The 17,051-nt window shown below is 49.0% G+C and overlaps 1 protein-coding gene across 1 annotated transcript in view; it reads right to left on the reverse strand.

Moving 5' to 3' along the window:
• Window positions 1–12,052, reverse strand: part of LARP1 (La ribonucleoprotein 1, translational regulator) — a 147,640-nt gene extending 135,588 nt beyond the window's left edge. Inside the window, exon 1 of the mRNA XM_039471467.2 lies at window positions 11,920–12,052. The gene's annotated coding sequence lies outside the window, so the exon portion shown is untranslated. The remainder of the gene's footprint in view (window positions 1–11,919) is intronic.
• Between the last annotated feature and the right edge of the window lie 4,999 nt (window positions 12,053–17,051).

Raw genomic sequence — 17,051 nt, forward strand, 5'->3', positions numbered from 1 at the left:
TTTGGGAGGCCGAGGCGGGTGGAACACAAGGTCAAGAGATCGAGACCATCCTGGTCAACATGGTGAAACCCTGTCTCTACTAAAAAATACAAAAAATTAGCTGGGCATGGTGGCACGTGCCTGTAATCCCAGCTACTCAGGAGGCTGAGGCAGGAGAATTGCCTGAACCCAGGAGGCGGAGGTTGCAGTGAGCCGAGATTGCGCCATTGTACTCCAGCCTGGGTAACAAGAGCGAAACTCCGTCTCAAAAAAAAAAAAAAAAAAAAAGTGGTCCTTATATATTTTTATAGTAATAAATCAGATACATTTGAGAATCACATCTTATATTTGGCTGTTAGACTATTAGGTCTTTAAATCTAGAACTTCCTCCCCATTACTTTTGACTTTACAACATTGGCTTTTAAGAGATTATGGCAGTTGTCTTATAAACTGTTTCACATTCTGGCTTTGTTTGATCTTCTTTGTGTGTTGTTTAACGTGTTCCTCTATCCCCTGAAGTTCTTGTAACTGAAGCTAGTTCTTATAGGCCTCGTTAGATTCAGGCTCAGTATTTTTTGCAGGAGCCAAAATAGGAACTATGAAGTCTACTCCATCCTATTAGGGGAGAGAAAAGAACTTTCGTCTAAGCACTTCGAGTCCTTTTAAATTAATAAATGAGACAGCAATCAAGTCCTACTTCCACTTTAAGCTATGTATTCATCTCTTTTTTTTTTCTCACTCTGTTGCCCAGGCTGGAGTGCAGTGGTGCAATATCCACTCACCACAGCCTCTGCCTCCTGGGTTCAAGCAATTCACCTGCCTCAGTCTCCCAAGTAGCTGGGACTATAGGCGTGCTCCATCATGTCCATTAGATTTTTGTTATTTTTAGTAGAGATGGGGTTTCACTATGTTGGCCAGGCTGGTCTCAAACTCCTGACCTCACACCCACCTCGGCCTCCCAAAGTGCTGAGATTACAGGCGTGACCCACTGTGCCCGGCCTGGGCACAGTATTCATCTCTTAAAACAACTTGCTAGGCCGGGGACAGTGGCTCACACCTGTAATCCCAGCATTTTGGGAGGCTGAGACCGGGAGATCATCTGAGGTCAGGAGTTTGAGACCAGCCTGATCAACATAGAGAAACCCAGTCTTTACTAAAAATACAAAATTAGCTGGTCATGGTGGTGCATGCCTGTAATCCCAGCTGTTCGGGAGGCTGAGGCAGGAGAATCGCTTGAACTCGGGAGGCAGAGGTTGTGGTGAGCCAAGATTGTGCCATTGCACTCCAACCTGGGCAATGAGAGTGAAATTTCATCTCAAAAAAAAAAAAAAAAAAAAGGCCTGGCGCCGTGGCTCAAGCCTGTAATCCCAGCACTTTGGGAGGCCGAGGCGGGTGGATCACGAGGTCAAGAGATCGAGACCATCCTGGTCAACATGGTGAAACCCCGTCTCTACTAAAAATACAAAAAAACTAGCTGGGCATGGTGGCGCGTGCCTGTAATCCCAGCTACTCAGGAGGCTGAGGCAGGAGAATTGCCTGAACCCAGGAGGCGGAGGTTGCGGTGAGCCGAGATCGCGCCATTGCACTCTAGCCTGAGTAACAAGAGCGAAACTCCATCTCAAAAAAAAAAAAAAAAAAATAGAAATTAGCTGGGAATGGTGGTGCATGCCTGTAATCCCAACTACTTGGGAGGCTGAGGCAGGAGAACAGCTTGAACCCAGGAGGCAGAGGTTGCAGTAAGCCAAGATCGCACCACTGCACTCCAGCCTGGCAACAGAGTAAGACTCCCTCTCAAAAAACAAAAACAAAAACAACTTGTTATTGCCACTGCTGCAGTAGCTATAAATTTTCTGAATAATGCTATACCAGACACTATACTCCACACCCTATAGCTTAACAATTTATGGCCAATCATGAATCAATGTTATTCCTATAAACTGATGAGAATTCCTGACATACAACTCTGTAACAGCCCTCTCCCTATTCTTTTTTGTCTTTAGAAACTTGCTTGTAAGCTTGGGCAACATGGTGAAATCCGTCTCTACAATGAAATAAAAAATTAGCAGGGTGTGGTGGCTCATGCCTGTGGTCCCAGCTACTTAGGAGGCTAAGGTGGGAGGGCTGCTTGAGCCCAACAGTTCAAGGCTGCAGTGAACTGAGATCATGCCACTGCACTCCAACCTCGGCAACAGAGTGAGACCCTGTCTCAAAACAAAATGAAACAAAGAAACCTGCTTGTGACCGGGGTCACAGGGGCTCACACCTGTAATCCCAGCACTTTGGAAGGCTGAGGCAGGAGGATCCCTTGAGCCCAGGAGTTCAAGAACAGCCTGGGCAACATAGTGAGACTTTGTCTCTACAAAATAATTTAAAAATAAAATTAGCTGGTTATGGTGGTGTGTGCCTATAGTCTCTAGCTACTAGGGAGGCTGAGGTGGGAGGAATAATATCTACATATGTTTTAAAACCTGCTTGTATGTAATAAAGGCCAAATGGAGCTCATATCCAAGGTTACTTGGGTCTGAGTCTTCTCAGTAGCTGTCCTCACTTTGACTCAAGTAAACTCTTTAAATTATATTTCGTGCCCCAGTGTCTTCCTTTGAAGTTGGCAGGAGGCACTGGATGCTAGCTGTCCCACCGTGTGTGATGCTAAGTGTAGTCCCTGGGTGATGATAGTGGAAGAAGAACTCTTTACCCTGTTGGCAGGAAGAATAGAAGTCTTCACAGGCAAGGGCCTTTGAATTGGGCTTTAAAGGGTGTGTAAGAATCTACTGGGTGGGGAAGGGAAGAGGAAGGGCTTTCCAGGTATGCGTGGACACACAATGTAGGGAAAGACAATGACAAGCTTGAGGAAGTAGGAGGTGGTAGCCAAATGTGGGTTGAGAATTATAATAACAAGCAGTTAGGGTGAGCTGACTGTTCCAGGGACTATGCTAAGTGACTCAATCCTCAGCCTGTCCTGGGGAATGGGTGCTGCTACCCCCATTTTAAGGATGTGGAAATCAAGGTTTAGTGATGAATAGTAACTGGCCTAAAGTCACACAGCTAGGAACTGGCAGACTCCTGAACCTCTGACTTTAAAATTTCTAAATACCACCACGCCTATAATCCCAGCACTTTGGGAGGCGGAGGTGGGTGGATCACCAGGTCAAGTGATCAAGACCATCCTGGCCAACATGGTGAAACCCCATCTTGGCCAACATGGTGAAACCCCATCTCTACTAAAAATACAAAAATTCTGGGCCTGGTGGCGCACGCCTATAGTCCCAGCTACTTGGGAGGCTGAGGCAGGAGAATCGCTTGAACCTGGGAGGCAGAGGTTGCAGTGAGCCAGATAGTACCACTGCACTCCAGCCTGGCAACAGAGCAAGACTCAGTCTAAAAAAAAAAAAAAAAAAAAAAAAAAAAAAAGAATGAAAATAAAAAAATAAAAAAATAAAAAGCTCTAAACACTTCCTAAGGTGAGGAAGGAACGTGGAGCTGGGGAATGGTGTTGGGAGCAGATGGAGACAGGCCTTCTACACCATTCTAAGGGGTCGCAGTGTTATTCCACGGCGCAAGGGAGCCGGCGAAGGCGTCCTTCGAAAGGGGCGAGCAGGGCTGGGCGTGGTGACTCATGCCTGTATTCCCAGCACTTTGGGAGGCCGAGGTGACCGGACTACCTGAGGTTAGATGTTCAAGACCAGCCTGGCCTATGAATGGTGAAACCCCGACTTTGCTAAAAATACAAAAATTAGCTAAGGCACGAGAATCGCTTGGGCCAGGGATGGGGTGGTTGCAGTGGGCCAAGATCGCCCCACTGCACTCCAGACTGGGCGGTAGAGACTGCCTCAAAAAAAAAAAAAAAAAAAAAAACCCACGAACGAAAAGGGCGAGCAGGTGGAGGAACCGAGGCCTGCGGGGGAGCGCTATCAGATTGGAGGATGGGTGCCCACTCACGTGAGCTGCCGCAGGGAACAGGGAAGAGCGTGGAAAGCCAGAGCCTCCCGGACACTCTGAGGACCTTCACTCCCAAGGGCAGCGGGGCAGGGCTCGTCTCCGCGGGATCCCGACGGGCGGGGACAGAGCGGTCCGGCACCCCGAAAGCCCGGCGGCCAGGCGGCCAGATCGCAGGGGGATGTGAGCTGCAGAGACGGAGGAAAGGGCCAGCTTTAATCTCCGCGGCCCAGAGAGGGGAAGAGCCTAGCCCAAGGTCACACAGTCAGATCGTGGCGGGGGCAGGACTAGAACTCGGGCCTCTCTCTTGATTGCAAGTCTGCTTCTTTTCTTGATGGAATTTATTTGAGAATCAAGGAGGAATCAAAATACTGTGGCTGACGACTGGCGGCTGGGAGGCCGGATACTTCGGGGAATCCGTTTTTTTATATCTTATTTTCCCGCTTTGGGAATCCCAAGGACGGCGCGGCGGTGGAAACAGGCTCCAGGCACCCTGGCCCGCCAGGCCGTTTCGCACAGCACCCCCGCCCGCGTCATTCCAGCGAGGCCTGCGAGTCCCCCGCACCCACCACGGTGCCCGGGAGTCCCTTCTCTCCGCGGCTGCAGAAACAAAGGCCCCGCCTGCTGTTCCGTCTTCACCCAAGCAGGGAGGGTGTGTGGAGGCGGGTCCCGCTCTGGGGCCAGGCGGCCCAAGTTCAAGTCTCTGACCTGCTACTCACTAGCTGTGCGATACTGAGCTGTCACTTTCCCTCTCTGTACTTCTGTTTCTTCATTTTAAATTGGTGAAAAGAACAGCGTTTCATACAGTTGGGTGGGAGGGTTAACAAACACAAGGAGTATCAAAGCCTTAGTAAGGGGCTTGCCCCACGACAAAGGCCAGTTGGGTGCTTAATTACCCATAAATTTGACAAACCTTTTCCGGATCCTACATGAAGGCTGCTGCGTCCATGAAGTCCACCCAGATTAACTTCATTCAGTTTAAATCCTCCTTGATTCTCAGTACTTAAAGCATAAAGGCATTGTCTAACTGCAATGGGGTGGGGGGACAGGCTTGTGGGTGTGCCCTCCCCTACATCACTAACCTAGATTCAGAAGGCCTGAGGTTTGTAGTCCTCCCCTCCAAGGGCTGCTAGCTACTTGATTTTGAGTATATCACTTCATTTTTTTTTTTTAATTGTTTTGAGACAGTCTCGATCTGTCGCCAGGCTGTAGTGCAATGGCGAGATCTCGGCTCACTGCAACCTCTGCCTCCTGGGTTCAAGCGATTTTCTTGCCTTGCCCTCTCCCAGTAGCTGGGATTACAGGTGCTCGCCACCACACTCAGCTAATTTTTTTGTATTTTTAGTAGAGATAGGGTTTCAACATCTTGGCCAGGATGGTCTAGATGGGCTGACCTTATGATCTGCCCACCTCAACCTCCCAAAGTGCTGGGATTACAGGTGTGAGCCACCATACCCAGCCAAATTTTATTTTTATTTTTTCAGAAACAGAGTCTGGCTCTGTAGCCCAGCCTGGAGTGCAATAGCGAGATCTAGGCTCACTGCAACATCTGCCTCCCAGGTTCAAGGACTTCTCCTGCCTCAGCCTCCCAAGTGGCCAGGATTACAGACTCACACCATCACGCCTGGCTAATTGTTTTGTGTTTTTAGTAGAGCCAGGGTTTCAGCATGTTGGCCAGGCTGGTCTCAAACTCCTGACCTCAGGTGATCCACCCGACTCGGCCTCCCAAAGTGCTAGGATTACGGGTGTGAGCCACCGCGCCCAATACAAAATGTTTTTTCAAAGCATATATTTATTTTTCTTCTCTGAATTTAACTTTTTTTTTTTTTTTTGACACGGAGTTTTCGCTCTTGTTACCCAGGCTGGAGTGCAATGGCGCGATCTCGGCTCACCGCAACCTCCGCCTTCTGGGTTCAGGCAATTCTCCTGCCTCAGCCTCCTGAGTAGCTGGGATTACAGGCACGTGCCACCATGCCCAGCTAATTTTTTGTATTTTTAGTAGAGACGGGGTTTCACCAGGTTGACCAGGATGGTCTCGATCTGTTGACCTCGTGATCCACCCACCTCGGCCTCCCAAAGTGCTGGGATTACAGGCTTGAGCCACCGCGCCCGGCCTGAATTTAACTTTTATGTAAAAATTTTATTTTACGTATTTATATATTTTTCTGAGATGGAGTCTCCTCCTGCCGCCCAGGCTGGAGTGCGGGGGCTTGATCTTGGCTCACTGCAACCTCCACCTCATGGGTTCAAGTGATTCTCCTCCTGAGCCTCTCGAGTAGCTAGGATTACCAGCACCCACCACCACACCTGGCTAATTTTTGTATTTTTAGTAGAGACAGTGTTTTGCTATGTTGGCCAGGCTGGTTTTGAACTCCTGGCCTCAGACGATCTGCCCATCTTGGCCTCTCAAAGTGCTGGGATTACAGGCTTGACCCACCTCACACGGCTCATCCAGCTAATTTTTCTTTCTTTCTTTTTTTTTTTTTTAGATGACATGAAAATTTTTACTTTCAAAAATAAGGTTTTTTTATTTTTATTTATTTTTTATTTTATTTATTTATTTTTTTATTTTTTGAGACGGCGTTTCGCTCTTGTTACCCAGGCTGGAGTGCAATGGCGCCATCTCGGCTCACCGCAACCTCCGCCTCCTGGGCTCAGGCAATTCTCCTGCCTCAGCCTCCTGAGTAGCTGGGATTACAGGCACGCGCCACCACGCCCAGCTAGTTTTTTTGTATTTGTAGTAGAGACGAGGTTTCACCATGTTGACCAGGATGGTCTTGATCTCTCGACCTCGTGATCCACCCCGCCTCGGCCTCCCAAAGTGCTGGGATTACAGGCTTGAGCCACCGCGCCCGGCCTATTTTTTATTTTTTTATCCCCAGAACCTGAAGTGCAAAACGAATGGATTTTACATCGATCTGCAACAGAATTCAAATGTAGAAAAAATAAGCTATATTCAGGGATACAGTGCTCAGCACACCACACCCCCTCCCCAGAGTGGGCCGACACCCTGGTTTTGCCATATTGGCAAGGCTGGTCTCTACCTTCTGACCTCGTGATCCACCCACCTTGGCCTCCCAAAGTGTTGGGACTACAGGCGTGAGCCACCACTCCTGGCCCTAGCCTTTCAAAGCTCCAGAATTACAGGCTTAAGTGCCCAGCCTCCCAATTTTGTTTTAAAAAAGTATAAATACACTTTAAAAAAGCAAACATAAGGAAATCCACCAACATGTTAACAGTGTTACACCTGGGTGGGAGGATTACTATTATCTTCATCTTAATTTTTCTATATTCTCCAATTTTTTTCAAATAATGTGTTATTTCTATACATAGAAGAAAATTACAATTATTGTAACAGAAATATTGAAGAATATATCTGAAAATATTTAAGGCTAAACAAAGGCAAGTTAGATATCACCTATGTTTCAGTAATCAGAAACCTTTGAGATTAAAATTTAGCTTTTTGGGAGTTACACTTATTATTATTATTATTGTCTTTTTGCTTTTTTTCCTTTTTGTGGAGAACGGGGTCTTGCTATATTGCCCAGGCAGGTCTCAAACTCTTGGGCTCAAGCTATCCTCCTGCCTGCCTCCCTAAGACCTGGGATTACAGGCATGAGCCACAGTGCCCGGCCTAAAATTTAGCCTTTTGGAAGCACCGTCCATCTTCCCCCAAACCTACCACTGCCTCTTAGCAAGACCACAGCACCAAGCCTGGACTGATGAGTCAGTCCACCGTTTCTCTCTATGAAAGCCTCATGCAGAGCTCTCTGCTTCCTGGGTTTCACTGGCCTTCTTGGCATGGCCTTCTTGGCATGACTTCTTTTGAAGTCAGGCATGGTTCTCCCAAGGGTACCTTGGACAGTGCTCCGCAGGCCTGGAGAAGACCCTTGAAATCCCTGCAGAGTTACCAGGCTACTTAATTAACTGGCATTTAAGGGTCTGTAGGCTCTGAACCAATCTTCCTTACAGCTCCCATGTGTGTCAATCAAACAGACTGTCTGCCATCTCCAAAGCCAGAAACCGGCAGTAATGAATGAAGACAGCTTCGTGTGATGTAATGGGGAAAGGTGAGGACTGCGGCAAACTGGAGTAAGCCCACACCTTGAAAACGAACGGCCACTTCTCAGTGCCAGTCTATTGCTATCCGGTGGGGTCTTTCAATTTTTCAAGAGAATTGGAAAATCTGGATCTTTATGTGAAATCTGATTTTTTTTTTTTTTTTTTTTTTGAGACGGAGTTTCGCTCTTGTTACCCAGGCTGGAGTGCAATGGTGCGATCTCGGCTCACCGCAACCTCCGCCTCCTGGGTTCAGGCAATTCTCCTGCCTCAGCCTCCTGAGTAGCTGGGATTACAGGCACGCGCCACCACGCCCAGCTAATTTTTTGTATTTTTAGTAGAGACGGGGTTTCACCATGTCGACCAGGATGGTCTCGAACTCTCGACCTCGTGATCCACCCACCTCGGCCTCCCAAAGTGCTGGGATTATAGGCTTGAGCCACTGCGCCCGGCCGAAATCTGATTTTTAAATAAATATTGGCAGGTAATTCACAAAACACATTTGTCCACTCTGCTGAACACAATTTGCGACTTGTCTTAGGAACACATTGCACTTTTTTCCCTCTGCACCTTTGCTTTTGCTATTCCCCAATGCCAAGAACACTCCCCCACTCATCTGAGACTAATGAACTCCATCTGTTCTGTCAGACCCAGCCAAAACACCACCTCTTCCTGAGCATCCCCGCAGCCAGAAGTGACATTGCCCTCCCTGGGGCTGCACCACACATTTAGCTTTGTGCCTGTCTCACTCTATGCTACAGTTGTTTCAGTAAGAGTCCCAGCTCTCCTGGTAGAGAATAAGCTCCTGAAATAATTCAGAAAACATTTGTGGAGCACCCGCTATGGTGCAGAAACCATGCTAAGCACTAGTGATACAGCCTAGAATAAGATGGTCATGGTCTTTGCCTTGATGGAATACAGCCTAGTGTAGGGGGACAGGTTTTAAATAAATAATTCCCAAGATACCTAATTCCACTTTCGATGAGGTGTACGGTGTTAAGAAAGTTTATAAAAGAGACTTAATCCAGGCACAGGAGGATTAAGCAAATCACGAGGTAGCTTGGGGAAGCATCAGCAGTAGGACTGCCACATAAGGTTGTACGGTTTATATGCACAAAGCCTGGCAACATAGCAAGACCCTGTCTCTAAAATTAAAAAAAAAAAAAAAATGTAGAGTTGAGGTCTCGCTAATGTTGCCCAGCCTGATCTCAAACTCCCTAGCCGCCAGTGTTTCTCCCATCTTGGCCTCCCAAAGTGTTGGGATTACAGGCGTGAGCCACTGTGCCCAACTCCTTTTTCTAATCTGCACAAAGGCACTTGTATAGACTAGCAGAGGCAGCATTTAGTTCACCCCTACCCAAAGCTGTTCTAAATAACCTTAGAATCTAAGTAGAAACGGTGACTTCCCCATGTATATGCAGCCCAAAGAGATGTTCCTTGCTCCCCTCTTTCTATGCTAACCCTTAGACCTCTGGGATCAGGGAAGGGACCCACAAGGAAGTGACACAGGAGCTGAGACTGAAGGATAAGAAGGGGCCAGCCAGCTTGGAGTAGGAGGAACAGCATGCGCAAGGCCTCTGAGGGAAGAAGGTACCATGGCCAAAGGTGCCCATTATGATAGAAGCATGGACAGAGATGGGAGAGCATTAAGGGGCAGGCTGGGCAGTGACCACCCTGCATGGCCCAGAGGCCACATTAAGGGGTGCAATTCTTATCCTGAAATTATCCCTTCTGTATCCCACTCCATAACCACATCACTTCTGGGTCTTACTGCCCACGAGAGAGTGCACAGTAGTAGAAACTACCTTTACAGAGGGCCTGCCATGAGGCACAGACTGTGCTGGGGCCACATATTCATTCTGCCTTTTTTATTCTCCTGAAGTAACTATTCTTTGATTTCCACAGAACGGATGAAAAAGTGACACACAGAAAAGATAAGCAGCCTGCCTGAGGTTAGCTGACTGCTAAGGGGTGGGCTGGGATCCACTCCCAGGTCCGTGGGACTTCAAGCCCCTTTTCTTGGCTGTCATGCAGCAGTGATATCTATGAGTAGACCAGAAGCGCAAGGAGTCTACAGCCTTGCCACTCAGAGGCGGGGTGCGGGGGGAGGGTTTAAAGGCCTGCGATACTGGAATCACCTGGAAGTTTGCCAGAAAAATGCAGGATCTTGGGTTCCATCCAGCTCCACTGAATCAGAATCTACATTTTAATTTTTTTTTTTTTTTTTTTTTTTTTTGAGACAGAGTCTCACTCTTGTTACCCAGACTGGAGTGCAATGGCGCGATCTTGGCTCACCGCAACCTCCGCCTCCTGGGTTCAGGCAATTCTCCTGCCTCAGCCTCCTGAGTAGCTGGGATTACAGGCACACACCACCATGCCCAGCTAATTTTTTGTATTTTTAGTAGAGACGGGGTTTCACCATGTTGACCAGGATGGTCTCGATCTCTCAACCTCGTGATCCACCCGCCTCGGCCTCCCAAAGTGCTGGGATTACAGGCTTGAGCCACCACGCCCAGTTCAGCTAAAATTTTTTGAATCTTTTTTTATGTGTGTATGAGGGGGTCTCACTGCGTTGCCCAGGCTAATGTATAGTAGGGCAAATGCAGCTCCCTATAGTTCCCACCTCCTGGGCTCAAGGGATCTTCCTGCCTCAGCCTCCCAAGTAGCTGGCACAGGCCTCCATGCCCAACTAATTTTTAAAGTTTTCATAGAGACAGGGATCTCACCATGTTGCCCATGCTGGTCTCAAATTCCTGAGCTCAAGCAATCCTCCAGCCTCGGCCTCCCAAAATGCTGGGATTACAGGTGTGAGCCACCATGCCCAGCCAGAATCTATACTTTACAGGAATCAAGTACACATTAGGAGCTGAGAAGCACTAAACCAGAGAATAAGCAAAGTGGCATACTGCCTTTGCAGCCCTTATGCAACAGCGTCTCATATGCCAGGTTTCCAGTGACCCAAAAACAATTTATTATAACCAAATATACCAGATTGGCCAACTGTTCCATCCATCTATCCACCCTAGTTTTGTCATCTATTGCCACTCCAAGGGAAAAACTGAGAAGCTACTGTCAACTCCAAAGAGGAGCTGCTGTACACTCCAAATCATCTTCCATTTGGGGGTCTACTCTGATCCCCAGATCATTTTCTGGAACCCACTTTTTACAAAGGAATTCCCCATCTTAGCCTGCGTACTAAAGGAGGCAGAATGGTTTGGCAGAAAAGATTAGTGGGTGAGGAAATGCAGGGTTCCCCTTCAGCTTTAAGGCCACATGTGACTTTGGGAAATGGACTACCCTGGCTTCCCCATCCCCATGTAAAATATGAATGGGGTGGACTAGACTAGGAATCACTGTGTATGAGGCCTGGCAGGGAACATAAAGGAAGTTCAGTGGCCTAGGTGAAACAGTAGGGAGTGGTGGAGACTGTGGCAAACTAGAAGGTGCAATGCCCTAGTCAGGTATTGCACTGGTATACAAATAGGTATCCCCACTCAGAAATAGGCTAGTGTTACGGGTAATGCGTTGCCATATATTCTAATTTCTTAAGTTGGGAATCTGATTTTCCCCCAAGAAATGAGTGATGTTTAAGTATTGGCAACTATGAATAGTTAAAACTTCAGAACAGACGAACAGAACACCGTGTGAGCCAAATAAAGATCAGGCGCAGGCCCGATCTGTCCGTGGGCCGCCAGTCTGCGATGCCTGGCCCGGATGCCACCCTAATGTCATGTATTAGTTTGTCTGTGCGGCTCTTTCCGAACACTGCAAAGCGGCAGCCGGAGGATGGGGGTGGAGGGGTAAGATCTGTGCCTTTCCAGGGCCCGTCGCCCGTCCCCACCGCGGCCCTGACCCCCTTGGCTGCCCCCTCCCAGGCCTCTCCAGGAAAAGGCCCTGACGGTGGTGCCGGGCCGCGCGGCGTCGCTGGCTTCACACCCTCCCTACCTGCTCGCCCGCTCTCCCTGCACGGCCGGCAGCGCCGCAGCGATGACTCAGCCTCTGGCGGCGAAGCTGGAGGGAGGCGGAGAGGGATGGGGAAGGACGAGGACGGGCAGGGCGGGGTCAAAGGAGGCGGGCGGAGCGGAGGGAGGAGGGGAGAAAGAAAGAGGAAAAGGAGCGAGAAGTGGGATTGGGGAGAAGAAAGAGGAAAGAGGGTGGGGAGAGGAGAGGCGGATGGGGGAGGGGGCAGTTCGAGCCCCGGCTCCCGCCTTCGCCGGCTGCCCGTGGAGGTTGGGCTGGGTCGTGGGAGGCCGGTGGGGGGTCAGCGGAGAGGGTAGGGCTGGGGCGGAGAAAGGAGGGTGGCGTGCGGCCCCCTCCCTCCTCCCCTCCCCCACTCCGAGAGTCCCGTGGGTACACGTGGTTCATTGCCACACCCACGGACCCACCCCTGCCTCTGTGGGCTGGGAGGGGCGGGGGAGGGCGCCCCGGAATGCGGCTTCGGACTCTGAACCTTTAGTGAGCGCCTTCCAGCGGAGGCCGGGGGGACTAGGTAGTCAAAAACGGACGGAGGGGCGGGGCGCGGTGGCTCAGGCCTGTAATCCCAGCACTTTGGGAGGCCGAGGCTGGCGGATCACCTGCGGTAAAGAGTTCAAGACCAGCCCGGCCAACGTGGGAAAACCTGGTATCTACTAAAAATACAAAAATTTTCCGGGCGTAGTGGCGCGCGCCTGTAGTCCCAGCTACTCGGGAGGCTGAAGCACGAGGATCACTTGGACCCGGGAGGTGGAGGCTGCAGTGAATCGAGATATCGCCACTGCACTCCAGCCTGGGCAACAGAGTGAGACTCTGTCTCAGAATAAATAAATAAATAAATAATAGATAGATAGATACATAGATACATAGATAGATAGAGCTGGGCGCCGTGGCGCGTATCTGTAGTCCCAGCTACTTGGGAGGCTGAAATGGGAGGATGGCTTGAGCCCAAGAGTTCTGGGCTGCAGTGCGTTATGCCGATCAGGTGTCCGCACTAAGTTCGGTATCAATATGGTGACCTCCCGGGAGCGCGGGACCACCAGGTTGCCTCAGGAGGGGTGAACCGGCCCAGGTCGGACATGGAGCAGGTCGAAACTCCCGTGCTGACTGGTAGTGGGATCGTGCCTGCGAATAGCCACTGCACTCCAGCCTCGGCAACATAGCGAGATCCCCGTCTCTAAAAAATAAAAAATAAAAAGAGAGGTGGGGGCTCGCAGGGGAGAGGCCAAATCCTCACGGCATATCCACAAGTGGAAATTTAAAGGTAGAAATGAGCCTACTCGATGCATTTTTGCTAGTCTACACTGGTAGCTATAACACAAAGTTGAATTTGGAAGGCACGCCAAGGAAGTTTCCGTAGCAATGTTTTGTAATACAAATGATGAATGAATAAAATATACTATGGGAGTGTGTCTATGTGTATATAAGGGGAGGAATGGAGTTTTCAAAAATACCTTTTTGTGGGCCAGGTGCGGTGGCTCATGCCTGTAATCCCAGCACTTTGGGAGGCTGAGGCAGGTCAATCACCTGAGGTCAGGAGTTCAAGACCAGCCTGGTCAACATGAAGAAACCCCGTCTCTACCAAAAAAATACAAAAATTAGCCGGGCATGGTGATGGGTGCCTATAATCCCAGCTACTTGGGAGGCTGAGACAGGAGAATCACCTGAACGCAGGAGGTGGAGGTTGCAGTGAGCTGAGATTGCATTATTACACCCCAGCCTGGGCGACAAGAGTGAAACTTCATCTCATAAAAAAAAAAAAAAAAAAAGAAAAGGCCGGGCACGGTGGCTCAAGCCTGTAATCCCAGCACTTTGGGAGGCTGAGGAGGGTGGATCACAAGGTCAAGAGATCGAGATCATCCTGGTCAACATGGTGAAACCCGGTCTCTACTAAAAATACAAAAACATTAGCTGGGCATGGTGGCGCGTGCCTGTAATCCCAGCTACTCAGGAGGCTGAGGCAGGAGAATTGCTTGAACCCAGGAGGCGGAGGTTGCGGTGAGCCGAGATCGCGCCATTGCACTCCAGCCTGGGTAACAAGAGCGAAACTCTGTCTCAAAAAAAAAAAAAAAAAAAAAAAAATCCAAAAAACAAAAATGTCTTTTTGTATGTCTGTTACACATGTGTGTTTGGGTAAATATATAGGAGTATATGTGTATGTCATTGAATAATGTATGTATATGTATGCCTTATGTATGTAAGCACATTAATATGAGGTTGTGTGCTAAGAATACATTTCTGTGTATAGGGACAGGTGTGTATCTTTATATGCCTAGGTGTTAAGTGTGTATATGAGACCTATGTGCTTTCCTGAGTTTGTGTTTAAATATATGCATTTATGTGAATTTGTGGGTTTGTGAATGTGACAGCATACCCTTGCATGTGTGTGGGATTTTTGTGTGTGCCAGTATTGTATAAATGTGTATGTATATCTGGAACTCCTGTCTGAGACCACGTTATGCTTGTGTATTTGTGTGTGTGCATGTGTATGGTAATACATTTGTGATCAGTCTGTGACCAGGGCTACAGAGCATCTTGAGGTTGCATGTGTGAGTCTGTGTGTATAAATGAGAACCTATGTCTGTTTTTCAGAGTCTTTGTGGATATGACTGATATCCACTTGTATCTCTGTAGCCACCTTACTAATCCATTTGTGATAAGGGCCATGTGATTCTTAAGGGTTGGGCTGGTCAAGGCGGCTCCTTGGAGGAGTAGGTTATTGTGAGGTGGGGACAGTGGACATAGGAAGAAGCCGAATGTGTGCTGGCCCACTGAACAGACCACCCAGAGCATCAGGAGGCCAGGCAAGCAAAGCAGGCTGAAGCAAGACCAGGGAAGGTGCCGAATGCCAGAACTGGTCATCACAGCCTCCTCTGGCATCTTCCTCTCTCTCTCTCTCTCTCTCTCTCTCTCTCTCTCTCTCTCCCTCTCTTTTTTTTTTAATAAGATGGGGTTTCACCATAATGGCCAGGCTGGTCTTGAACTCCTAACCTCAGGTGATCCACCCACCTCAGCCTCCCAAAGTGCTAGGATTACAGGCGTGAGCCACTGGGCCCAGCCTTTTGTTTTGTTTTGTTTTTTTAAACTTCCCCACTCTCAAGAATTGGATCCGTTTCTCTCATGGCCCTCCTCAGGGTCTACCTGGTCAGTGCTCTTCTGTAGTGTGCATGTCCTTGGTAATGAACATAGCAACAACGATGGAGCATTACTATGAGCCAGCCTGCAGAAAGCACTTAACAGGCAATAGGTCAGCTCTGTGAGGCAGAAACTTGGTATCCCAGTTTTACAGAGGGGGAGCACCTGATGATGCAGCTGGTAAAGGGGTCCTTGGATTCTGAGGCTCCGTGCCCTCTCAACCACTTTTGACATTTTGGGCCAGATAATTCAGTGTTGTGGTGGCTGTCCTGCCCACTGTAGCATGATTAGCAGCATCCCCGTGTCTACCCAGTAGATGCCAATAGCACTTCCCGCTCCAGCTATGACAACCAAAATGTCTCTAAACATTTCCGGATTACAGGCATGAGCCACCGCGCCCAGCTCAGACCCTGATTTTGATGAGCCAGTGCTGTGTCTACTGGGGACAAAATCGGCCTCGATTGAGAACCACGGCACTGTACTGTCCTGCCTCCCTGCGTACGCGTTTTCTGAGGGGCTGCACCAACTCCACCTTGTCCAGTGGCTTCAACTGTCCCTCTTCTTCCTTTTATTTGTTTATTTAATTTTTATGTTTTGAGGCAGAGTCTCACTCTGTCACCCAGGCTGGAGTGCAATGGTGTGATCTCGGCTGACTGCAACCTCTGTCTCCTGGATTCAAGCCATTTTCCTGCCTCAGCCTCCCGAGTAGCTTAGGATGACAGGCACACACCACCATGCCAAGCTAATTTTTTGGTTCTTCAGTAGAAAAAGGGTTTCACCATGTTGGCCAGGCTGGTCTCAAACTTCTGACCTCGTGATTCACCTGCCTTGGCCTCCCAAAGTGCTGGGATTACAGGCGTGAGCCACTGCGCCCAGCCTATCTGTCTTCTTTCACAGTAATCTTCACATCCATGCAGTAGCGCCTTGCCTTTGCCATAGTCAACAGAAGGCTTACCAGCCAGGCCACTTTTCCCAGGAACTCAACCTCTCTGACTTCCAGCCACAGAACACAGAGAACTTGGGGCCCAGCAGACACCTTTATAGCTCTTATTATTTGAATCACAGGAGTTCCCTGGAGTCAGCACCTGGAGGAGGACTGCCACAAACCTGCTGACCCTCTTTGGTCCAGAGCTGTGGACACTGCTGGTTCTATGAGTTTGTTTTCCTGGTGAGTAAGAATATTAGACTATGATGTTGTGCCAAAGCTGGTCCCATTTTATGCTACTATATCTTACTCCATTGCCCAGACTGGAGTGCAGTGGCATGGATCACGGCTCACTGCAGACTTGACTTTCCAGGCTCAAGGGATCCTCCCACCTCAGCCTCTTAAGTAGCTGGGACTAGGCACAGTCCACCATTTTCAGCTAACTTGTATTTTTGGTAGAGATGGGGTTTCACCATGTTGCCCAGGCTGGTCTTGAACTCCTGGGCTCAATTTATCCACCTTCCTCCACCTTCCAAAGTGCAAAGGGATTACAGATGTGAGCCACTGTGTGCAGCCATCTTATACTGTTGCATCTTTGCAAATGAAATGGCCTGGTTTTCCCCTCTGGCAGACACTGATTTTTTTTTTTTTTTTTTTTTTTTTTGAGACAGAGTCTCGCACTGTCGCCCAGGCTGGAGTGCAATGGTGCAATCTCCGCTCACTGCAACCTCCACCTCCTGGGTTCATGTGATTCTCCTGCCTCAGCCTCCCGAGTAACTGGGATTACATGTGCACACCACCACATCCAGCTAATTTTTTGTATTTTTAGTTGAGATGGGGTTTTATTATGTTGATCAGACTGGTCTCAAACTCCTGACCTCGTGATCCGCCCACCTCAGCCTCCCAAAGTGCTCGGATTACAGGTGTGAGCCACTGCGCCCAGCTCAGACCCTGATTTTAATGAGCCAGTGCTCTGTTGCGGCCACAGCAGGTATTCAGAAAAGGCAAGGCAGAGCTGTCAGCAGGGCTCTTGGCATGTCCAAAC

This window comes from Saimiri boliviensis, chromosome 1 (genome assembly GCF_048565385.1).
Source record: "Saimiri boliviensis isolate mSaiBol1 chromosome 1, mSaiBol1.pri, whole genome shotgun sequence".
In the NCBI taxonomy this organism is placed as follows: Eukaryota; Metazoa; Chordata; class Mammalia; order Primates; family Cebidae; genus Saimiri; species Saimiri boliviensis.